The sequence below is a fragment of the Falco cherrug genome, chromosome 11 (assembly GCF_023634085.1).
Source record: "Falco cherrug isolate bFalChe1 chromosome 11, bFalChe1.pri, whole genome shotgun sequence".
NCBI lineage: Eukaryota > Metazoa > Chordata > Aves > Falconiformes > Falconidae > Falco > Falco cherrug.
This window is the reverse complement of record NC_073707.1, coordinates 442,095-466,843: the sequence shown is the minus strand read 5'-3', so window position 1 is coordinate 466,843 and position 24,749 is coordinate 442,095.

The following is a 24,749-nucleotide window of genomic DNA, read 5'->3' as shown; positions in this document are numbered from 1 at the left end:
AGGTAGAACAACTTCTGTGGTGTCTTTCAGCTGCCTATCGGGGTAGTGTAAAAACTACCAACAGAACTCCTTCCTGGCACCTTCCCCGGTGGAGTTGTGCATGTCGTGTGTTTGGAACATTTTTTCACCAGCCGAGTCCAAAATTCAGCGCTTCCCCATCTCAGCCCACAAAGCAGGCAGAAAAACTTTTGTGGTGTCTTTCAGCTGCCTACCTACCGGGGTAGTGTAAAAACTACGAACAGAACTCCTTTCTGGCACCTTCCCCGGTGGAGTTGTGCATGGGGTGTGTTTGGAACATTTTGTCACCAGCCGAGTCCAAAATTCAGCGGTTCCCCATCTCAGCCCAGAAAGCAGGTAGAACAACTTTTGTGGTGCCTTTCAGCTGCCTACCGGAGCAATGTAAAAACTACCAACAGAACTCCTTTCTGGCACCTTCCCCGGTGGAGTTGTGCATGGCGTGTGTTTGGAACACTCTGTAACCAGCCGAGTCCAAAATTCAGCCGTTCCCCATCTCAGCCCAGAAAGCAGGTAGAACAACTTTTGTGGTGTCTTTCAGCTGCCTACCGGGGTAGTGTAAAAACTACGAACAGAACTCCTTTCTGGCACCTTCCCCGGTGGAGTTGTGCATGGGGTGTGTTTGGAACATTTTGTCACCAGCCGAGTCCAAAATTCAGTGGTTCCCCATCTCAGCCCAGAAAGCAGGTAGAACAACTTTTGTGGTGCCTTTCAGCTGCCTACCGGAGCAATGTAAAAACTACCAACAGAACTCCTTTCTGGCACCTTCCCCGGTGGAGTTGTGCATGGCGTGTGTTTGGAACACTCTGTAACCAGCCGAGTCCAAAATTCAGCGCTTCCCCATCTTCAGCCCAGAAAGCAGGTAGAACAACTTTTGTGGTGTCTTTCAGCTGCCTACCGGGGTACTGTAAAAACTACCAACAGAACTCCTTTCTGGCACCTTCCCCGGTGGAGTTGTGCATGGGGTGTGTTTGGAACACTCTGTAACCAGCCGAGTCCAAAATTCAGCGCTTCCACATCTTCAGCCCAGAAAGCAGGTAGAACAACTTTTGTGGTGTCTTTCAGCTGCCTACAGGAGCAATGTAAAAACTATTAACAGAACTCCTTTCTGGCACCTTCCCCGGTGGAGTTGTGCATGGCGTGTGTTTGGAACACTTTGTCACCAGCCGAGTCCAAAATACAGCCTTTCCCCATCTCGAGCCCAGAAAGCAGGTAGAACAACTTTTGTGGTGCCTTTCTCCTGCCCACCGGGATAGTGTAAGAACTACCAACAGAACTCCTTTCTGGCACCTTCCCTGGTTTAGTTGTGCATGGGGTGTGTTTGGAACATTTTGTCACCAGCCGAGTCCAAAATTCAGCGGTTCCCCATCTCAGCCCAGAAAGCAGGTAGAAGTGGTGTCCTTCAGCTGCCTACCGGAGCAATGTAAAAACTATTAACAGAACTCCTTTCTGGCACCTTCCCCGGTGGAGTTGTGCATGGGGTGTGTTTGGAACACTTCGTCACCAGCCGAGCCCAAAATTCAGCGCTTCCCCATCTCGAGCCCACAAAGCAGGTAGAACAACTTTTGTGATTCCTTTCAGCTGCCTACTGGAGCAATGTAAAAACTACCAACAGAACTCCTTTCTGGCACCTTCCCCGGTGGAGTTGTGCATGGGGTGTGTTTGGAACACTTTGTCACCAGCCAAGTCCAAAATTCAGCGGTTCCCCATCTCAGCCCAGAAAGCAGGTAGAACAACTTTTGTGGTGCCTTTCAGCTGCCTACCGGGGTAGTGTAAGAACTACAAAGAGAACTCCTTTCTGGCACCTTCCCCGGTGGAGTTGTGCATGGGGTGTGTTTGGAACACTTTGTCACCAGCCGAGTCCAAAATTCAGCGGTTCCCCATCTCAGCCCAGAAAGCAGGTAGAACAACTTCTGTGGTGCTTTCTGCTACCTACTGGAGCAATGTAAAAATTATCAACACAACTCCTTTCTGGCACCTTCCCCGGTGGAGTTGTGCATGGCGTGTGTTTGGAACATTTTGTCACCAGTCGAGTCCAAAATTCAGCGGTGCCCCATCTCAGCCCAGAAAGCAGGTAGAACAACTTTTGTGGTGTCTTTCAGCTGCCTACCGGGGTACTGTAAAATCTATCAACAGAACTCCTTTCTGGCACCTTCCCCGGTGGAGTTGTGCATGGGGTGTGTTTGGAAAATTTTGTCACCAGCCGAGTCCAAAATTCAGTAGTTCCCCATCTCAGCCCAGAAAGCAGGTAGAACAACTTTTGTGGTGTCTTTCAGCTGCATACCGGGGTAGTGTAAAAACTACCAACAGAACTCGTTTCTGGCACCTTCCCCGGTGGAGTTGTGCATGGCGTGTGTTTGGAACATTTTGTCACCAGCCGAGTCCAAAATTCAGCGGTTCCCCATCTCAGCCCAGAAAGCAGGTAGAACAACTTTTGTGGTGCCTTTCAGCTGCCTACCGGAGCAATGTAAAAACTACCAACAGAACTCCTTTCTGGCACCTTCCCCGGTGGAGTTGTGCATGGCGTGTGTTTGGAACACTTTGTCACCAGCCGAGTCCAAAATTCAGCGCTTCCCTATCTTCAGCCCAGAAAGCAGGTAGAACAACTTTTGTGGTGCCTTTCTGCTACCTACCGGGGTACTGTAAGAACTACGAACAGTACTCGTTTCTGGCACCTTCCCCGGTGGAGTTGTGCATGGGGTGTGTTTGGAACACTTTGTCACCAGCCGAGTCCAAAATTCAGCCGTTCCCCATCTCAGCCCAGAAAGCAGGTAGAACAACTTTTGTGGTGCCTTTCAGCTGCCTACCGGGGTACTGTAAAAACTACCAACAGAACTCGTTTCTGGCACCTTCCCCGGTGGAGTTGTGCATGGGGTGTGTTTGGAAAACTCCGTCACCAGCTGAGTCCAAAATTCAGCGCTTCCACATCTTCAGCCCAGAAAGCAGGTAGAACAACTTTTGTGGTGTCTTTCAGCTGCCTACAGGAGCAATGTAAAAACTATCAACAGAACTCCTTTCTGGCACCTTCCCCGGTGGAGTTGTGCATGGGGTGTGTTTGGAACATTTTGTCACCAGCCGAGTCCAAAATTCAGCCTTTCCCCATCTCGAGCCCAGAAAGCAGGTAGAACAACTTTTGTGGTGCCTTTCTCCTGCCCACCGGGATAGTGTAAGAACTACCAACAGAACTCCTTTCTGGCACCTTCCCTGGTTTAGTTGTGCATGGGGTGTGTTTGGAACACTTTGTCACCAGCCGAGTCCAAAATTCAGCGGTTCCCCATCTCAGCCCAGAAAGCAGGTAGAAGTGGTGTCCTTCAGCTGCCTACCGGAGCAATGTAAAAACTATTAACAGAACTCCTTTCTGGCACCTTCCCCGGTGGAGTTGTGCATGGGGTGTGTTTGGAACACTTTGTCACCAGCCGAGTCCAAAATTCAGCCGTTCCCCATCTCAGCCCAGAAAGCAGGTAGAACAACTTTTGTGGTGCCTTTCAGCTGCCTACCGGAGCAATGTAAAAACTACCAACAGAACTCCTTTCTGGCACCTTCCCCGGTGGAGTTGTGCATGGCGTGTGTTTGGAACACTTTGTCACCAGCCGAGTCCAAAATTCAGCCGTTCCCCATCTCAGCCCAGAAAGCAGGTAGAACAACTTTTGTGGTGTCTTTCAGCTGCCTACCGGGGTAGTGTAAAAACTACCAACAGAACTCCTTTCTGGCACCTTCCCCGGTGGAGTTGTGCATGGCGTGTGTTTGGAAAACTCCGTCACCAGCCGAGTCCAAAATTCAGCAGTTCCCCATCTCAGCCCAGAAAGCAGGTAGAACAACTTTTGTGGTGTCTTTCAGCTGCCTACCGGGGTACTGTAAAAACTACCAACAGAACTCCTTCCTGGCACCTTCCCCGGTGGAGTTGTGCATGGCGTGTGTTTGGAATACTCTGTAACCAGCCGAGTCCAAAATTCAGCGCTTCCACATCTTCAGCCCAGAAAGCAGGTAGAACAACTTTTGTGGTGCCTTTCAGCTGCCTACCGGGGTACTCTAAAAACTACCAACAGAACTCCTTTCTGGCACCTTCCCCGGTGGAGTTGTGCATGGGGTGTGTTTGGAACACTTTGTCACCAGCCGAGCCCAAAATTCAGCGCTTCCCCATCTCGAGCCCACAAAGCAGGTAGAACAACTTTTGTGATTCCTTTCAGCTGCCTACTGGAGCAATGTAAAAACTACCAACATAACTCCTTTCTGGCACCTTCCCCGGTGGAGTTGTGCATGGCGTGTGTTTGGAACACTTTGTCACCAGCCAAGTCCAAAATTCAGCGGTTCCCCATCTCAGCCCACAAAGCAGGTAGAACAACTTTTGTGGTGCCTTTCAGCTGCCTACCGGGGTAGTGTAAAAACTACCAACAGAACTCCTTTCTGGCACCTTCCCCGGTGGAGTTGTGCATGGGGTGTGTTTGGAACACTTTGTCACCAGCCGAGCCCAAAATTCAGCGGTTCCCCATCTCAGCCCAGAAAGCAGGTAGAACAACTTTTGTGGTGCTTTCTGCTACCTACTGGAGCAATGTAAAAATTATCAACATAACTCCTTTCTGGCACCTTCCCCGGTGGAGTTGTGCATGGGGTGTGTTTGGAACACTTTGTCACCAGCCGAGTCCAAAATTCAGCAGTTCCCCATCTCAGCCCAGAAAGCAGGTAGAACAACTTCTGTGGTGTCTTTCAGCTGCCTATCGGGGTAGTGTAAAAACTACCAACAGAACTCCTTCCTGGCACCTTCCCCGGTGGAGTTGTGCATGTCGTGTGTTTGGAACATTTTTTCACCAGCCGAGTCCAAAATTCAGCGCTTCCCCATCTCAGCCCACAAAGCAGGCAGAAAAACTTTTGTGGTGTCTTTCAGCTGCCTACCTACCGGGGTAGTGTAAAAACTACGAACAGAACTCCTTCCTGGCACCTTCCCCGGTGGAGTTGTGCATGGGGTGTGTTTGGAACATTTTGTCACCAGCCGAGTCCAAAATTCAGCGGTTCCCCATCTCAGCCCAGAAAGCAGGTAGAACAACTTTTGTGGTGCCTTTCAGCTGCCTACCGGAGCAATGTAAAAACTACCAACAGAACTCCTTTCTGGCACCTTCCCCGGTGGAGTTGTGCATGGCGTGTGTTTGGAACACTCTGTAACCAGCCGAGTCCAAAATTCAGCGGTTCCCCATCTCAGCCCAGAAAGCAGGTAGAACAACTTTTGTGGTGTCTTTCAGCTGCCTACCGGGGTACTGTAAAAACTACCAACAGAACTCCTTTCTGGCACCTTCCCCGGTGGAGTTGTGCATGGCGTGTGTTTGGAACACTCTGTAACCAGCCGAGTCCAAAATTCAGCGCTTCCACATCTTCAGCCCAGAAAGCAGGTAGAACAACTTTTGTGGTGTCTTTCAGCTGCCTACCGGGGTAGTGTAAGAACTACGAACAGTACTCGTTTCTGGCACCTTCCCCGGTGGAGTTGTGCATGGGGTGTGTTTGGAACACTTTGTCACCAGCCGAGTCCAAAATTCAGCCTTTCCCCATCTCGAGCCCAGAAAGCAGGTAGAACAACTTTTGTGGTGCCTTTCTCCTGCCCACCGGGATAGTGTAAGAACTACCAACAGAACTCCTTTCTGGCACCTTCCCTGGTTTAGTTGTGCATGGGGTGTGTTTGGAACACTTTGTCACCAGCCGAGTCCAAAATTCAGCGATTCCCCATCTCAGCCCAGAAAGCAGGTAGAAGTGGTGTCCTTCAGCTGCCTACCGGACCAATGTAAAAACTATTAACAGAACTCCTTTCTGGCACCTTCCCCGGTGGAGTTGTGCATGGGGTGTGTTTGGAACACTTCGTCACCAGCCGAGCCCAAAATTCAGCGCTTCCCCATCTCGAGCCCACAAAGCAGGTAGAACAACTTTTGTGATTCCTTTCTGCTACCTACTGGAGCAATGTAAAAATTATCAAAATAACTCCTTTCTGGCACCTTCCCCGGTGGAGTTGTGCATGGGGTGTGTTTGGAACACTTTGTCACCAGCCGAGTCCAAAATTCAGCAGTTCCCCATCTCAGCCCAGAAAGCAGGTAGAACAACTTTTGTGGTGTCTTTCAGCTGCCTATCGGGGTAGTGTAAAAACTACCAACAGAACTCCTTCCTGGCACCTTCCCCGGTGGAGTTGTGCATGTCGTGTGTTTGGAACATTTTGTCACCAGCCGAGTCCAAAATTCAGCAGTTCCCCATCTCTAGTCCAGAAAGCAGGTAGAACAACTTTTGTGGTGCCTTTCAGCTGCCTACCGGGGTACTGTAAAAAGTACCAACAGAACTCCTTTCTGGCACCTTCCCCGGTGGAGTTGTGCATGGCGTGTGTTTGGAACACTCTGTAATCAGCCGAGTCCAAAATTCAGCGGGTCCCCATCTCAGCCCAGAAAGCAGGTAGAAGTGGTGTCCTTCAGCTGCCTACCGGAGCAATGTAAAAACTATTAACAGAACTCCTTTCTGGCACCTTCCCCGGTGGAGTTGTGCATGGGGTGTGTTTGGAACACTCCGTCACCAGCCGAGTCCAAAATTCAGCGCTTCCCCATCTTCAGCCCAGAAAGCAGGTAGATCAACTTTTGTGGTGTCTTTCAGCTGCCTACCGGGGTAGTGTAAGAACTACAAAGAGAACTCCTTTCTGGCACCTTCCCCGGTGGAGTTGTGCATGGGGTGTGTTTGGAACACTTTGTCACCAGCCAAGTCCAAAATTCAGCAGTTCCCCATCTCAGTCCAGAAAGCAGGTAGAACAACTTTTGTGGTGCCTTTCAGCTGCCTACCGGGGTACTGTAAAAAGTACCAACAGAACTCCTTTCTGGCACCTTCCCCGGTGGAGTTGTGCATGGCCTGTGTTTGGAACACTCTGTAACCAGCCGAGTCCAAAATTCAGCGCTTCCCCATCTCAGCCCAGAAAGCAGGTAGAACAACTTTTGTGGTGTCTTTCAGCTGCCTACCAGGGTACTGTAAGAACTACCAACAGAACTCCTTTCCTGCACCTTCCCCGGTGGAGTTGTGCATGGGGTGTGTTTGGAACATTTTGTCACCAGCCGAGCCCAAAATCAGCGCTTCCCCATCTCAGCCCACAAAGCAGGTAGAACAACTTTTGTGATGCCTTTCAGCTGCCTACTGGAGCAATGTAAAAACTATTAACAGAACTCCTTTCTGGCACCTTCCCCGGTGGAGTTGTGCATGGGGTGTGTTTGGAACACTTTGTCACCAGCCGAGTCCAAAATTCAGCAGTTCCCCATCTCAGCCCAGAAAGCAGGTAGAACAACTTTTGTGGTGTCTTTCAGCTGCATACCGGGGTAGTGTAAAAACTACCAACAGAACTCCTTTCTGGAACCTTCCCCGGTGGAGTTGTGCATGGCGTGTGTTTGGAACACTCTGTAACCAGCCGAGTCCAAAATTCAGCAGTTCCCCATCTCAGCCCAGAAAGCAGGTAGAACAACTTTTGTGATGCCTTTCTGCTACCTACCGGGGTAGTGTAAGAACTACGAACAGTACTCCTTTCTGGCACCTTCCCCGGTGGAGTTGTGCATGGGGTGTGTTTGGAACACTTTGTCACCAGCCGAGTCCAAAATTCAGCAGTTCCCCATCTCAGCCCAGAAAGCAGGTAGAACAACTTTTGTGGTGCCTTTCAGCTGCCTACCGGGGTAGTGTAAAAACTGCCAAGAGAACTCGTTTCTGGCACCTTCCCCGGTGGAGTTGTGCATGGGGTGTGTTTGGAACACTTTGTCACCAGCCGAGTCCAAAATTCAGCAGTTCCCCATCTCAGCCCAGAAAGCAGGTAGAACAACTTTTGTGGTGTCTTTCAGCTGCATACGGGGGTAGTGTAAGAACTACCAACAGAACTCCTTTCTGGCACCTTCCCCGGTGGAGTTGTGCATGGGGTGTGTTTGGAACACTTTGTCACCAGCCAAGTCCAAAATTCAGCAGTTCCCCATCTCAGTCCAGAAAGCAGGTAGAACAACTTTTGTGATGCCTTTCAGCTGCCTACCGGGGTACTGTAAAAAGTACCAACAGAACTCCTTTCTGGCACCTTCCCCGGTGGAGTTGTGCATGGGGTGTGTTTGGAACACTCTGTAACCAGCCGAGTCCAAAATTCAGCGGGTCCCCATCTCAGCCCAGAAAGCAGGTAGAACAAATTTTTGGTGTCCTTCAGCTGCCTACCGGAGCAATGTAAAAACTTTTAACAGAACTCCTTTCTGGCACCTTCCCCGGTGGAGTTGTGCATGGCGTGTGTTTGGAACACTCTGTAACCAGCCGAGTCCAAAATTCAGCGCTTCCCCATCTTCAGCCCAGAAAGCAGGTAGATCAACTTTTGTGGTGTCTTTCAGCTGCCTACCGGGGTAGTGTAAGAACTACAAAGAGAACTCCTTTCTGGCACCTTCCCCGGTGGAGTTGTGCATGGGGTGTGTTTGGAACACTTTGTCACCAGCCGAGTCCAAAATTCAGCAGTTCCCCATCTCAGCCCAGAAAGCAGGTAGGACAACTTTTGTGATGCCTTTCAGCTGCCTATCGGGGTAGTGTAAAAACTACCAACAGAACTCCTTCCTGGCACCTTCCCCGGTGGAGTTGTGCATGGGGTGTGTTTGGAACATTTTGTCACCAGCCGAGTCCAAAATTCAGCGCTTCCCCATCTCAGCCCAGAAAGCAGGTAGAACAACTTTTGTGGTGCCTTTCAGCTGCCTACCGGAGCAAAGTAAAAACTATTAACAGAACTCCATTCTGGCACCATCCCCGGTGGAGTTGTGCATGGCGTGTGTTTGGAACACTCTGTAACCAGCTGAGTCCAAAATTCAGCGCTTCCCCATCTTCAGCCCAGAAAGCAGGTAGAACAACTTTTGTGGTGCCTTTCAGCTGCCTACCGGGTAGTGTAAAAACTACCAACAGAACTCCTTTCTGGCACCTTCCCCGGTGGAGTTGTGCATGGGGTGTGTTTGGAACACTTTGTCACCAGCCAAGTCCAAAATTCAGCAGTTCCCCATCTCAGCCTAGAAAGCAGGTAGAACATCTTTTGTGGTGACTTTCAGCTGCCTACTGGAGCAATGTAAAAACTACCAACAGAACTCCTTTCTGGAACCTTCCCCGGTGGAGTTGTGCGTGGCGTGTGTTTGGAACACTCTGTCACCAGCCGAGTCCAAAATTCAGCGGGTCCCCATCTCAGCCCAGAAAGCAGGTAGAACAACTTTTGTGGTGTCCTTCAGCTGCCTACCGGAGCAATGTAAAAACTGTTAACAGAACTCCTTTCTGGCACCTTCCCCGGTGGAGTTGTGCATGGGGTGTGTTTGGAACACTTTGTCACCAGCCGAGTCCAAAATTCAGCGCTTCCCCATCTTCAGCCCAGAAAGCAGGTAGAACAACTTTTGTGGTGTCTTTCAGCTGCCTACTGGGGTACTGTAAAAAGTACCAACAGAACTCCTTTCTGGCACCTTCCCCGGTGGAGTTGTGCATGGCCTGTGTTTGGAACACTCTGTAACCAGCCGAGTCCAAAATTCAGCGCTTCCCCATCTCAGCCCAGAAAGCAGGTAGAACAACTTTTGTGGTGTCTTTCAGCTGCCTACCGGGGTAGTGTAAAAACTACCAACAGAACTCCTTTCTGGCACCTTCCCCGGTGGAGTTGTGCATGGCGTGTGTTTGGAACACTCTTTAACCAGCCGAGTCCAAAATTCAGCGCTTCCCCATCTTCAGCCCAGAAAGCAGGTAGAACAACTTTTGTGATGCCTTTCTGCTACCTACCGGGGTAGTGTAAGAACTACGAACAGTACTCGTTTCTGGCACCTTCCCCGGTGGAGTTGTGCATGGGGTGTGTTTGGAACACTTTGTCGCCAGCCGAGTCCAAAATTCAGCCGTTCCCCATCTCAGCCCAGAAAGCAGGTAGAACAACTTTTGTGGTGCCTTTCAGCTGCCTACCAGGGTAGTGTAAAAACTACTAACAGAACTCCTTTCTGGCACCTTCCCCGGTGGAGTTGTGCATGGGGTGTGTTTGGAACATTTTGTCACCAGCCGAGTCCAAAATTCAGCAGTTCCCCATCTCAGCCCAGAAAGCAGGTAGATCAACTTTTGTGGTGTCTTTCAGCTGCCTACCAGGGTAGTGTAAAAACTACGAACAGTACTCGTTTCTGGCACCTTCCCCGGTGGAGTTGTGCATGGGGTGTGTTTGGAACACTTTGTCACCAGCCGAGTCCAAAATTCAGCTATTCCCCATCTCAGCCCAGAAAGCAGGTAGAACAACTTTTGTGGTGCCTTTCAGCTGCATACCGGAGCAATGTTAGAACTTCCAACAGAACTCCTTTCTGGCACCTTCCCCGGTGGAGTTGTGCATGGGGTGTGTTTGGAACATTTTGTCACCAGCCGAGTCCAAAATTCAGCAGTTCCCCATCTCAGCCCAGAAAGCAGGTAGAACAACTTTTGTGGTGTCTTTCAGCTGCATACCGGGGTACTGTAAGAACTACCAACAGAACTCCTTTCTGGAACCTTCCCTGGTGGAGTTGTGCATGGGGTGTGTTTGGAACATTTTGTCACCAGCCGAGCCCAAAATCAGCGCTTCCCCATCTCGAGCCCACAAAGCAGGTAGAACAACTTTTGTGATGCCTTTCAGCTGCCTACCGGGGTAGTGTAAAAACTACCAACAGAACTCCTTTCTGGCACCTTCCCCGGTGGAGTTGTGCATGGGGTGTGTTTGGAACACTTTGTCACCAGCCAAGTCCAAAATTCAGCGGTTCCCCATCTCAGCCCAGAAAGCAGGTAGAACAACTTTTGTGGTGTCTTTCAGCTGCCTACCAGGGTACTGTAAAAACTACCAACAGAACTCCTTTCTGGCACCTTCCCCGGTGCAGTTGTGCATGGGGTGTGTTTGGAACACTTTGTCACCAGCCGAGCCCAAAATCAGCGCTTCCCCATCTCGATCCCACAAAGCAGGTAGAACAACTTTTGTGCTGCCTTTCAGCTGCATACCGGAGCAATGTAAGAACTTCCAACAGAACTCCTTTCTGACACCTTCCCCGGTGGAGTTGTGCATGGGGTGTGTTAGGAACACTTTGTCACCAGCCGAGTCCAAAATTCAGCCGTTCCCCATCTTCAGCCCAGAAAGCAGGTAGAACAACTTTTGTGGTGTCTTTCAGCTGCCTACCGGGGTACTGTAAAAAGTACCAACAGAACTCCTTTCTGGCACCTTCCCCGGTGGAGTTGTGCATGGCCTGTGTTTGGAACACTCTGTAACCAGCCGAGTCCAAAATTCAGCGCTTCCCCATCTTCAGCCCAGAAAGCAGGTAGATCAACTTTTGTGGTGTCTTTCAGCTGCCTACCGGGGTAGTGTAAAAACTACCAACAGAACTCGTTTCTGGCACCTTCCCCGGTGGAGTTGTGCATGGCGTGTGTTTGGAACACTCTGTAACCAGCCGAGTCCAAAATTCAGCGCTTCCCCATCTTCAGCCCAGAAAGCAGGTAGAACAACTTTTGTGGTGCCTTTCTGCTACCTACCGGGGTAGTGTAAGAACTACGAACAGTACTCGTTTCTGGCACCTTCCCCGGTGGAGTTGTGCATGGGGTGTGTTTGGAACATTTTGTCACCAGCCAAGTTCAAAATTCAGCAGTTCCCCATCTCAGCCCAGAAAGCAGGTAGAACAACTTTTGTGGTGCCTTTCTGCTACCTTCCAGGGTAGTGTAAAAACTACGAACAGTACTCGTTTCTGGCACCTTCCCCGGTGGAGTTGTGCATGGGGTGTGTTTGGAACACTTTGTCACCAGCAGAGTCCAAAATTCAACTGTTCCCCATCTCAGCCCAGAAAGCAGGTAGAACAACTTTTGTGGTGCCTTTCAGCTGCATACCGGAGCAATGTTAGAACTTCCAACAGAACTCCTTTCTGACACCTTCCCCGGTGGAGTTGTGCATGGGGTGTGTTTGGAACACTTTGTCACCAGCCGAGTCCAAAATCAGCGCTTCCCCATCTCAGCCCACAAAGCAGGTAGAACAACTTTTGTGATGCCTTTCAGCTGCCTACTGGAGCAATGTAAAAACTATTAACAGAACTCCTTTCTGGCACCTTCCCCGGTGGAGTTGTGCATGGGGTGTGTTTGGAACACTTTGTCACCAGCCGAGTCCAAAATTCAGCAGTTCCCCATCTCAGCCCAGAAAGCAGGTAGAACAACTTTTGTGGTGTCTTTCAGCTGCATACCGGGGTAGTGTAAAAACTACCAACAGAACTCCTTTCTGGAACCTTCCCCGGTGGAGTTGTGCATGGGGTGTGTTTGGAACACTCTGTAACCAGCCGAGTCCAAAATTCAGCGCTTCCCCATCTCAGCCCAGAAAGCAGGTAGAACAACTTTTGTGGTGCCTTTCAGCTGCATACCGGAGCAATGTTAGAACTTCCAACAGAACTCCTTTCTGACACCTTCCCCGGTGGAGTTGTGCATGGGGTGTGTTTGGAACACTTTGTCGCCAGCCGAGTCCAAAATTCAGCCGTTCCCCATCTCAGCCCAGAAAGCAGGTAGAACAACTTTTGTGGTGCCTTTCAGCTGCCTACTAGGGTACTGTAAAAACTACTAACAGAACTCGTTTCTGGCACCTTCCCCGGTGGAGTTGTGCATGGGGTGTGTTTGGAACATTTTGTCACCAGCCGAGTCCAAAATTCAGCAGTTCCCCATCTCAGCCCAGAAAGCAGGTAGAACAACTTTTGTGGTGCCTTTCAGCTGCCTACCGGGGTACTGTAAAAAGTACCAACAGAACTCCTTTCTGGCACCTTCCCCGGTGGAGTTGTGCATGGCCTGTGTTTGGAACACTCTGTAACCAGCCGAGTCCAAAATTCAGCGCTTCCCCATCTCAGCCCAGAAAGCAGGTAGAACAACTTTTGTGGTGTCTTTCAGCTGCCTACCGGGGTACTGTAAGAACTACCAACAGAACTCCTTTCCTGCACCTTCCCCGGTGGAGTTGTGCATGGGGTGTGTTTGGAACACTCTGTAACCAGCCGAGTCCAAAATCAGCGCTTCCCCATCTCAGCCCACAAAGCAGGTAGAACAACTTTTGTGATGCCTTTCAGCTGCCTACTGGAGCAATGTAAAAACTATTAACAGAACTCCTTTCTGGCACCTTCCCCGGTGGAGTTGTGCATGGGGTGTGTTTGGAACACTTTGTCACCAGCCGAGTCCAAAATTCAGCGCTTCCCCATCTCAGCCCAGAAAGCAGGTAGAACAACTTTTGTGGTGTCTTTCAGCTGCATACCGGGGTAGTGTAAAAACTACCAACAGAACTCCTTTCTGGAACCTTCCCCGGTGGAGTTGTGCATGGCGTGTGTTTGGAACACTCTGTAACCAGCCGAGTCCAAAATTCAGCGCTTCCCCATCTCAGCCCAGAAAGCAGGTAGAACAACTTTTGTGATGCCTTTCTGCTACCTACCGGGGTAGTGTAAGAACTACGAACAGTACTCCTTTCTGGCACCTTCCCCGGTGGAGTTGTGCATGGGGTGTGTTTGGAACACTTTGTCACCAGCCGAGTCCAAAATTCAGCAGTTCCCCATCTCAGCCCAGAAAGCAGGTAGAACAACTTTTGTGGTGCCTTTCAGCTGCCTACCGGGGTAGTGTAAAAACTACCAAGAGAACTCGTTTCTGGCACCTTCCCCGGTGGAGTTGTGCATGGGGTGTGTTTGGAACACTTTGTCACCAGCCGAGTCCAAAATTCAGCGGTTCCCCATCTCAGCCCAGAAAGCAGGTAGAACAACTTTTGTGGTGTCTTTCAGCTGCATACGGGGGTAGTGTAAGAACTACCAACAGAACTCCTTTCTGGCACCTTCCCCGGTGGAGTTGTGCATGGGGTGTGTTTGGAACACTTTGTCACCAGCCGAGTCCAAAATTCAGCAGTTCCCCATCTCAGCCCAGAAAGCAGGTAGGACAACTTTTGTGATGCCTTTCAGCTGCCTATCGGGGTAGTGTAAAAACTACCAACAGAACTCCTTCCTGGCACCTTCCCCGGTGGAGTTGTGCATGGGGTGTGTTTGGAACATTTTGTCACCAGCCGAGTCCAAAATTCAGCGCTTCCCCATCTCAGCCCAGAAAGCAGGTAGAACAACTTTTGTGGTGCCTTTCAGCTGCCTACCGGAGCAAAGTAAAAACTATTAACAGAACTCCATTCTGGCACCATCCCCGGTGGAGTTGTGCATGGCGTGTGTTTGGAACACTCTGTAACCAGCTGAGTCCAAAATTCAGCACTTCCCCATCTTCAGCCCAGAAAGCAGGTAGAACAACTTTTGTGGTGCCTTTCAGCTGCCTACCGGGTAGTGTAAAAACTACCAACAGAACTCCTTTCTGGCACCTTCCCCGGTGGAGTTGTGCATGGGGTGTGTTTGGAACACTTTGTCACCAGCCAAGTCCAAAATTCTGCAGTTCCCCATCTCAGCCTAGAAAGCAGGTAGAACATCTTTTGTGGTGACTTTCAGCTGCCTACCGGAGCAATGTAAAAACTACCAACAGAACTCCTTTCCTGCACCTTCCCCGGTGGAGTTGTGCGTGGCGTGTGTTTGGAACACTCTGTCACCAGCCGAGTCCAAAATTCAGCTGTTCCCCATCTCAGCCCAGAAAGCAGGTAGAACAACTTTTGTGGTGTCCTTCAGCTGCCTACCGGAGCAATGTAAAAACTGTTAACAGAACTCCTTTCTGGCACCTTCCCCGGTGGAGTTGTGCATGGGGTGTGTTTGGAACACTTTGTCACCAGCCGAGTCCAAAATTCAGCGCTTCCCCATCTTCAGCCCAGAAAGCAGGTAGAACAACTTTTGTGGTGTCTTTCAGCTGCCTACTGGGGTACTGTAAAAAGTACCAACAGAACTCCTTTCTGGCACCTTCCCCGGTGGAGTTGTGCATGGCCTGTGTTTGGAACACTCTGTAACCAGCCGAGTCCAAAATTCAGCGCTTCCCCATCTCAGCCCAGAAAGCAGGTAGAACAACTTTTGTGGTGTCTTTCAGCTGCATACCGGGGTAGTGTAAAAACTACCAACAGAACTCCTTTCTGGAACCTTCCCCGGTGGAGTTGTGCATGGCGTGTGTTTGGAACACTCTGTAACCAGCCGAGTCCAAAATTCAGCGCTTCCCCATCTTCAGCCCAGAAAGCAGGTAGAACAACTTTTGTGATGCCTTTCTGCTACCTACCGGGGTAGTGTAAGAACTACGAACAGTACTCGTTTCTGGCACCTTCCCCGGTGGAGTTGTGCATGGGGTGTGTTTGGAACACTTTGTCGCCAGCCGAGTCCAAAATTCAGCCGTTCCCCATCTCAGCCCAGAAAGCAGGTAGAACAACTTTTGTGGTGCCTTTCAGCTGCCTACCAGGGTAGTGTAAAAACTACTAACAGAACTCGTTTCTGGCACCTTCCCCGGTGGAGTTGTGCATGGGGTGTGTTTGGAACATTTTGTCACCAGCCGAGTCCAAAATTCAGCAGTTCCCCATCTCAGCCCAGAAAGCAGGTAGATCAACTTTTGTGGTGTCTTTCAGCTGCCTACCAGGGTAGTGTAAAAACTACGAACAGTACTCGTTTCTGGCACCTTCCCCGGTGGAGTTGTGCATGGGGTGTGTTTGGAAAACTCCGTCACCAGCCGAGTCCAAAATTCAGCTGTTCCCCATCTCAGCCCAGAAAGCAGGTAGAACAACTTTTGTGGTGCCTTTCAGCTGCATACCGGAGCAATGTTAGAACTTCCAACAGAACTCCTTTCTGGCACCTTCCCCGGTGGAGTTGTGCATGGGGTGTGTTTGGAACATTTTGTCACCAGCCGAGTCCAAAATTCAGCAGTTCCCCATCTCAGCCCAGAAAGCAGGTAGAACAACTTTTGTGGTGTCTTTCAGCTGCATACCGGGGTACTGTAAGAACTACCAACAGAACTCCTTTCTGGAACCTTCCCCGGTGGAGTTGTGCATGGGGTGTGTTTGGAACATTTTGTCACCAGCCGAGCCCAAAATCAGCGCTTCCCCATCTCGAGCCCACAAAGCAGGTAGAACAACTTTTGTGATGCCTTTCAGCTGCCTACCGGGGTAGTGTAAAAACTACCAAGAGAACTCCTTTCTGGCACCTTCCCCGGTGGAGTTGTGCATGGGGTGTGTTTGGAACACTTTGTCACCAGCCAAGTCCAAAATTCAGCGGTTCCCCATCTCAGCCCAGAAAGCAGGTAGAACAACTTTTGTGGTGTCTTTCAGCTGCCTACCAGGGTACTGTAAAAACTACCAACAGAACTCCTTTCTGGCACCTTCCCCGGTGCAGTTGTGCATGGGGTGTGTTTGGAACACTTTGTCACCAGCCGAGCCCAAAATCAGCGCTTCCCCATCTCGATCCCACAAAGCAGGTAGAACAACTTTTGTGCTGCCTTTCAGCTGCATACCGGAGCAATGTAAGAACTTCCAACAGAACTCCTTTCTGACACCTTCCCCGGTGGAGTTGTGCATGGGGTGTGTTAGGAACACTTTGTCACCAGCCGAGTCCAAAATTCAGCCGTTCCCCATCTTCAGCCCAGAAAGCAGGTAGAACAACTTTTGTTGTGCCTTTCAGCTGCCTACCAGAGCAATGTAAAAACTGTTAAGAGAACTCCATTCTGGCACCTTCCCCGGTGGAGTTGTGCATGGCGTGTGTTTGGAACACTCTGTAACCAGCCGAGTCCAAAATTCAGCGCTTCCCCATCTTCAGCCCAGAAAGCAGGTAGATCAACTTTTGTGGTGTCTTTCAGCTGCCTACCGGGGTAGTGTAAGAACTACGAACAGTACTCGTTTCTGGCACCTTCCCCGGTGGAGTTGTGCATGGGGTGTGTTTGGAACACTTTGTCACCAGCCGAGCCCAAAATCAGCGCTTCCCCATCTCAGCCCAGAAAGCAGGTAGAACAACTTTTGTGGTGCCTTTCAGCTGCATACCGGAGCAATGTAAGAACTTCCAACAGAACTCCTTTCTGACACCTTCCCCGGTGGAGTTGTGCATGGGGTGTGTTTGGAACACTTTGTCACCAACCTATCCAAAATTCAGCCGTTCCCCATCTCAGCCCAGAAAGCAGGTAGAACGACTTTTGTGGTGTCTTTCAGCTGCCTACCGGGGTACTGTAAAAACTACCAACAGAACTCCTTTCTGGCACCTTCCCCGGTGGAGTTGTGCATGGGGTGTGTTTGGAACATTTTGTCACCAGCCGAGTCCAAAATTCAGCAGTTCCCCATCTCAGCCCAGAAAGCAGGTAGAACAACTTTTGTGGTGTCTTTCAGCTGCATACCGGGGTACTGTAAGAACTACCAACAGAACTCCTTTCCTGCACCTTCCCCGGTGGAGTTGTGCATGGGGTGTGTTTGGAACATTTTGTCACCAGCCGAGCCCAAAATCAGCGCTTCCCCATCTCGAGCCCACAAAGCAGGTAGAACAACTTTTGTGATGCCTTTCAGCTGCCTACCGGGGTAGTGTAAAAACTACCAACAGAACTCCTTTCTGGCACCTTCCCCGGTGGAGTTGTGCATGGGGTGTGTTTGGAACACTTTGTCACCAGCCAAGTCCAAAATTCAGCGGTTCCCCATCTCAGCCCAGAAAGCAGGTAGAACAACTTTTGTGGTGTCTTTCAGCTGCCTACCAGGGTACTGTAAAAACTACCAACAGAACTCCTTTCTGGCACCTTCCATGGTGCAGTTGTGCATGGGGTGTGTTTGGAACACTTTGTCACCAGCCGAGCCCAAAATCAGCGCTTCCCCATCTCGATCCCACAAAGCAGGTAGAACAACTTTTGTGCTGCCTTTCAGCTGCATACCGGAGCAATGTAAGAACTTCCAACAGAACTCCTTTCTGACACCTTCCCCGGTGGAGTTGTGCATGGGGTGTGTTAGGAACACTTTGTCACCAGCCGAGTCCAAAATTCAGCCGTTCCCCATCTTCAGCCCAGAAAGCAGGTAGAACAACTTTTGTTGTGCCTTTCAGCTGCCTACCAGAGCAATGTAAAAACTGTTAACAGAACTCCATTCTGGCACCTTCCCCGGTGGAGTTGTGCATGGCGTGTGTTTGGAACACTCTGTAACCAGCCGAGTCCAAAATTCAGCGCTTCCCCATCTTCAGCCCAGAAAGCAGGTAGATCAACTTTTGTGGTGTCTTTCAGCTGCCTACCGGGGTAGTGTAAGAACTACGAACAGTACTCGTTTCTGGCACCTTCCCCGGTGGAGTTGTGCATGGGGTGTGTTTGGAAAACTCCGTCACCAGCCGAGTCCAAAATTCAGCTGTTCCCCATCTTCAGCCCAGAAAGCAGGTAGAACAACTTTTGTGGTGCCTTTCAGCTGCATACCGGAGCAATGTAAGAACTTCCAACAGAACTCCTTTCTGGCACCTTCCCCGGTGGAGTTGTGCGTGGCGTGTGTTTGGAACATTTTGTCACCAGCCGAGTCCAAAATTCAGCGGTTCCCCATCTCAGCCCAGAAAGCAGGTAGAACAACTTTTGTGGTGCCTTTCAGCTGCCTACTGGAGCAATGTAAAAACTACGAACAGTACTCCTTTCTGGCACCTTCCCCGGTGGAGTTGTGCATGGCGTGTGTTTGGAACACTTTGTCACCAGCCGAGTCCAAAATTCAGCGCTTCCCCATCTTCAGCCCAGAAAGCAGGTAGAACAAGTTTTGTGGTGTCTTTCTGCTACCTACCGGGATAGTGTAAGAACTACGAACAATACTCGTTTCTGGCACCTTCCCCGGTGGAGTTGTGCATGGGGTGTGTTTGGAACACTTTGTCACCAGCCGAGTCCAAAATTCAGCAGTTCCCCATCTCAGCCCAGAAAGCAGGTAGAACAACTTTTGTGGTGTCTTTCAGCTGCCTACCGGGGTAGTGTAAAAACTACCAACAGAACTCCTTTCTGGCACCTTCCCCGGTGGAGTAGTGCATGGGGTGTGTTTGGAACATTTTGTCACCAGCCGAGCCCAAAATCAGCGCTTCCCCATCTCGAGCCCAGAAAGCAGGTAGAACAACTTTTGTGGTGCCTTTCAGCTGCATACCGGAGCAATGTAAGAACTTCCAACAGAACTCCTTTCTGACACCTTCCCCGGTGGAGTTGTGCATGGGGTGTGTTAGGAACACTTTGTCACCAGCCGAGTCCAAAATTCAGCCGTTCCCCATCTTCAGCCCAGAAAGCAGGTAGATCAACTTTTGTGGTGCCTTTCAGCTGCCTACCAGAGCAATGTAAAAACTGTTAACAGAACTCCTTTCTGGCACCTTCCCCGGTGGAGTTGTGCATGGCGTGTGTTTGGAACACTCTGTAACCAGCCGAGTCCAAAATTCAGCGCTTCCCCATCTTCAGCCCAGAAAGCAGGTAGATCAACTTTTGTGGTGTCTTTCAGCTGCCTACCGGGGTAGTGTAAGAACTACAAACAGTACTCGTTTCTGGCACCTTCCCCGGTGGAGTTGTGCATGGGGTGTGTTTTGAAAACTCCGTCACCAGCCGAGTCCAAAATTCAGCTGTTCCCCATCTTCAGCCCAGAAAGCAGGTAGAACAACTTTTGTGGTGCCTTTCAGCTGCATACCGGAGCAATGTAAGAACTTCCAACAGAACTCCTTTCTGGCACCTTCCCCGGTGGAGTTGTGCGTGGCGTGTGTTTGGAACATTTTGTCACCAGCCGAGTCCAAAATTCAGCGGTTCCCCATCTCAGCCCAGAAAGCAGGTAGAACAACTTTTGTGGTGCCTTTCAGCTGCCTACCGGAGCAATGTAAAAACTACCAACAGAACTCCTTTCTGGCACCTTCCCCGGTGGAGTTGTGCATGGGGTGTGTTTGGAACACTTTGTCACCAGCCGAGTCCAAAATTCAGCAGTTCCCCATCTTCAGCCCAGAAAGCAGGTAGAACAACTTTTGTTGTGCCTTTCAGCTGCCTACCAGAGCAATGTAAAAACTGTTAACAGAACTCCATTCTGGCACCTTCCCCGGTGGAGTTGTGCATGGCGTGTGTTTGGAACACTCTGTAACCAGCCGAGTCCAAAATTCAGCGCTTCCCCATCTTCAGCCCAGAAAGCAGGTAGATCAACTTTTGTGGTGTCTTTCAGCTGCCTACCGGGGTAGTGTAAGAACTACGAACAGTACTCGTTTCTGGCACCTTCCCCGGTGGAGTTGTGCATGGGGTGTGTTTGGAAAACTCCGTCACCAGCCGAGTCCAAAATTCAGCTGTTCCCCATCTTCAGCCCAGAAAGCAGGTAGAACAACTTTTGTGGTGCCTTTCAGCTGCATACCGGAGCAATGTAAGAACTTCCAACAGAACTCCTTTCTGGCACCTTCCCCGGTGGAGTTGTGCGTGGCGTGTGTTTGGAACATTTTGTCACCAGCCGAGTCCAAAATTCAGCGGTTCCCCATCTCAGCCCAGAAAGCAGGTAGAACAACTTTTGTGGTGCCTTTCAGCTGCCTACTGGAGCAATGTAAAAACTACGAACAGTACTCCTTTCTGGCACCTTCCCCGGTGGAGTTGTGCATGGGGTGTGTTTGGAACACTTTGTCACCAGCCGAGTCCAAAATTCAGCGCTTCCCCATCTTCAGCCCAGAAAGCAGGTAGAACAAGTTTTGTGGTGTCTTTCTGCTACCTACCGGGATAGTGTAAGAACTACGAACAATACTCGTTTCTGGCACCTTCCCCGGTGGAGTTGTGCATGGGGTGTGTTTGGAACACTTTGTCACCAGCCGAGTCCAAAATTCAGCAGTTCCCCATCTCAGCCCAGAAAGCAGGTAGAACAACTTTTGTGGTGTCTTTCAGCTGCCTACCGGGGTAGTGTAAAAACTACCAACAGAACTCCTTTCTGGCACCTTCCCCGGTGGAGTTGTGCATGGGGTGTGTTTGGAACATTTTGTCACCAGCCGAGCCCAAAATCAGCGCTTCCCCATCTCGAGCCCAGAAAGCAGGTAGAACAACTTTTGTGGTGCCTTTCAGCTGCATACCGGAGCAATGTAAGAACTTCCAACAGAACTCCTTTCTGACACCTTCCCCGGTGGAGTTGTGCATGGGGTGTGTTAGGAACACTTTGTCACCAGCCGAGTCCAAAATTCAGCCGTTCCCCATCTTCAGCCCAGAAAGCAGGTAGATCAACTTTTGTGGTGCCTTTCAGCTGCCTACCAGAGCAATGTAAAAACTGTTAACAGAACTCCTTTCTGGCACCTTCCCCGGTGGAGTTGTGCATGGCGTGTGTTTGGAACACTCTGTAACCAGCCGAGTCCAAAATTCAGCGCTTCCCCATCTTCAGCCCAGAAAGCAGGTAGATCAACTTTTGTGGTGTCTTTCAGCTGCCTACCGGGGTAGTGTAAGAACTACAAACAGTACTCGTTTCTGGCACCTTCCCCGGTGGAGTTGTGCATGGGGTGTGTTTTGAAAACTCCGTCACCAGCCGAGTCCAAAATTCAGCTGTTCCCCATCTTCAGCCCAGAAAGCAGGTAGAACAACTTTTGTGGTGCCTTTCAGCTGCATACCGGAGCAATGTAAGAACTTCCAACAGAACTCCTTTCTGGCACCTTCCCCGGTGGAGTTGTGCGTGGCGTGTGTTTGGAACATTTTGTCACCAGCCGAGTCCAAAATTCAGCGGTTCCCCATCTCAGCCCAGAAAGCAGGTAGAACAACTTTTGTGGTGCCTTTCAGCTGCCTACCGGAGCAATGTAAAAACTACCAACAGAACTCCTTTCTGGCACCTTCCCCGGTGGAGTTGTGCATGGGGTGTGTTTGGAACACTTTGTCACCAGCCGAGTCCAAAATTCAGCAGTTCCCCATCTCAGCCCACAAAGCAGGTAGAACAACTTTTGTGGTGCCTTTTAGCTGCATACCGGAGCAATGTAAGAACTAGCAACAGAACTCCTTTCTGACACCTTCCCCGGTGGAGTTGTGCATGGGGTGTGTTTGGAACACTTTGTCACCAGCCCAGTCCAAAATTCAGCCGTTCCCCATCTCAGCCCAGAAAGCAGGTAGAACAACTTTTGTGGTGCCTTTCAGCTGCCTACCAGGGTAGTGTAAAAACTACCAACAGAACTCGTTTCTGGCACCTTCCGCGGTGGAGTTGTGCATGGGGTGTGTTTGGAACATTTTGTCACCAGCCGAGTCCAAAAGTCAGCTGATCCCCATCTCAGCCCAGAAAGCAGGTAGAACAAGTTTTGTGGTGTCTTTCAGCTGCCTACCGGGGTAGTGTAAAAACTACCAACAGAACTCCTTTCTGGCACCTTCCCCGGTGGAGTTGTGCATGGGGTGTGTTTGGAACATTTTGTCACCAGCCGAGCCCAAAATCAGCGCTTCCCCATCTCGAGCCCAGAAAGCAGGTAGAACAACTTTTGTGGTGCCTTTCAGCTGCATACCGGAGCAATGTAAGAACTTCCAACAGAACTCCTTTCTGACACCTTCCCCGGTGGAGTTGTGCATGGGGTGTGTTTGGAACATTTTGTCACCAGCCGAGTCCAAAATTCAGCGCTTCCCCATCTTCAGCCCAGAAAGCAGGTAGAACAACTTTTGTGGTGCCTTTCAGCTGCCTACCGGAGCCATGTAAAAACTGTTAACAGAACTCCTTTCTGGCACCTTCCCCGGTGGAGTTGTGCATGGCGTGTGTTTGGAACACTCTGTAACCAGCCGAGTCCAAAATTCAGCGCTTCCCCAACTTCAGCCCAGAAAGCAGGTAGATCAACTTTTGTGGTGTCTTTCAGCTGCCTACCGGGGTAGTGTAAGAACTACGAACAGTACTCGTTTCTGGCACCTTCCCCGGTGGAGTTGTGCATGGGGTGTGTTTGGAACATTTTGTCACCAGCCGAATCCAAAATTCAGCAGTTCCCCATCTCAGCCCAGAAAGCAGGTAGAACAACTTTTGTGGTGTCTTTCAGCTGCCTACCGGGGTAGTGTAAGAACTACCAACAGAACTCCTTTCTGGCACCTTCCCCGGTGGAGTTAGTGCATGGGGTGTGTTTGGAAAACTCCGTCACCAGCCGAGTCCAAAATTCAGCTGTTCCCCATCTTCAGCCCAGAAAGCAGGTAGAACAACTTTTGTGGTGCCATTCAGCTGCATACCGGAGCAATGTAGGAACTTCCAACAGAACTCCTTTCTGGCACCTTCCCCGGTGGAGTTGTGCATGGGGTGTGTTTGGAACACTTTGTCACCAGCCGAGTCCAAATTCAGCGCTTCCCCATCTTCAGCCCAGTAAGCAGGTAGAACAACTTTTGTGGTGCCTTTCAGCTGCCTACCAGGGTAGTGTAAAAACTACCAACAGAACTCGTTTCTGGCACCTTCCCCGGTGGAGTTGTGCATGGGGTGTGTTTGGAACATTTTGTCACCAGCCGAGTCCAAAATTCTGCGCTTCCCCATCTCAGCCCAGAAAGCAGGTAGAACAACTTTTGTGGTGTCTGTCAGCTGCATACCGGCGTAGGGTAAGAACTACAAAGAGAACTCCTTTCTGGCACCTTCCCCGGTGCAGTTGTGTATGGGGTGTGTTTGGAACATTTTGTCACCAGCCGAGCCCAAAATCAGCGCTTCCCCATCTCGAGCCCAGAAAGCAGGTAGAACAAGTTTTGTGATGCCTTTCAGCTGCCTACTGGAGCAATGTAAAAACTACGAACAGTACTCCTTTCTGGCACCTTCCCCGGTGGAGTTGTGCATGGGGTGTGTTTGGAACACTTTGTCACCAGCCAAGTCCAAAATTCAGCGATTCCCCATCTCAGCCCACAAAGCAGGTAGAACAACTTTTGTGGTGTCTTTCAGCTGCCTACCAGGGTACTGTAAAAACTACCAACAGAACTCCTTTCTGGCACCTTCCCCGGTGCAGTTGTGCATGGGGTGTGTTTGGAACATTTTGTCACCAGCAGAGCCCAAAATCAGCGCTTCCCCATCTCGATCCCACAAAGCAGGTAGAACAACTTTTGTGCTGCCTTTCAGCTGCATACCGGAGCAATGTAAGATCTTCCAACAGAACTCCTTTCTGACACCTTCCCCGGTGGAGTTGTGCATGGGGTGTGTTAGGAACACTTTGTCACCAGCCGAGTCCAAAATTCAGCGCTTCCCCATCTTCAGCCCAGAAAGCAGGTAGAACAACTTTTGTGGTGCCATTCAGCTGCATACCGGAGCAATGTAGGAACTTCCAACAGAACTCCTTTCTGGCACCTTCCCCGGTGGAGTTGTGCATGGGGTGTGTTTGGAACACTTTGTCACCAGCCGAGTCCAAAATTCAGCGGTTCCCCATCTCAGCCCAGAAAGCAGGTAGAACAACTTTTGTGGTGCCTTTCAGCTGCCTACCAGGGTAGTGTAAAAACTACCAACAGAACTCCTTTCTGGCACCTTCCCCGGTGGAGTTGTGCATGGGGTGTGTTTGGAACATTTTGTCACCAGCCGAGTCCAAAATTCAGCAGTTCCCCATCTCAGCCCAGAAAGCAGGTAGAACAACTTTTGTGGTGTCTTTCAGCTGCATACCGGGGTAGGGTAAGAACTACCAAGAGAACTCCTTTCTGGCACCTTCCCCGGTGGAGTTGTGTATGGGGTGTGTTTGGAACATTTTGTCACCAGCCGAGCCCAAAATCAGCGCTTCCCCATCTCGAGCCCACAAAGCAGGTAGAACAACTTTTGTGATGCCTTTCAGCTGCCTACTGGAGCAATGTAAAAACTACGAACAGTACTCCTTTCTGGCACCTTCCCCGGTGGAGTTGTGCATGGGGTGTGTTTGGAACACTTTGTCACCAGCCAAGTCCAAAATTCAGCGGTTCCCCATCTCAGCCCACAAAGCAGGTAGAATAACTTTTGTGGTGTCTTTCAG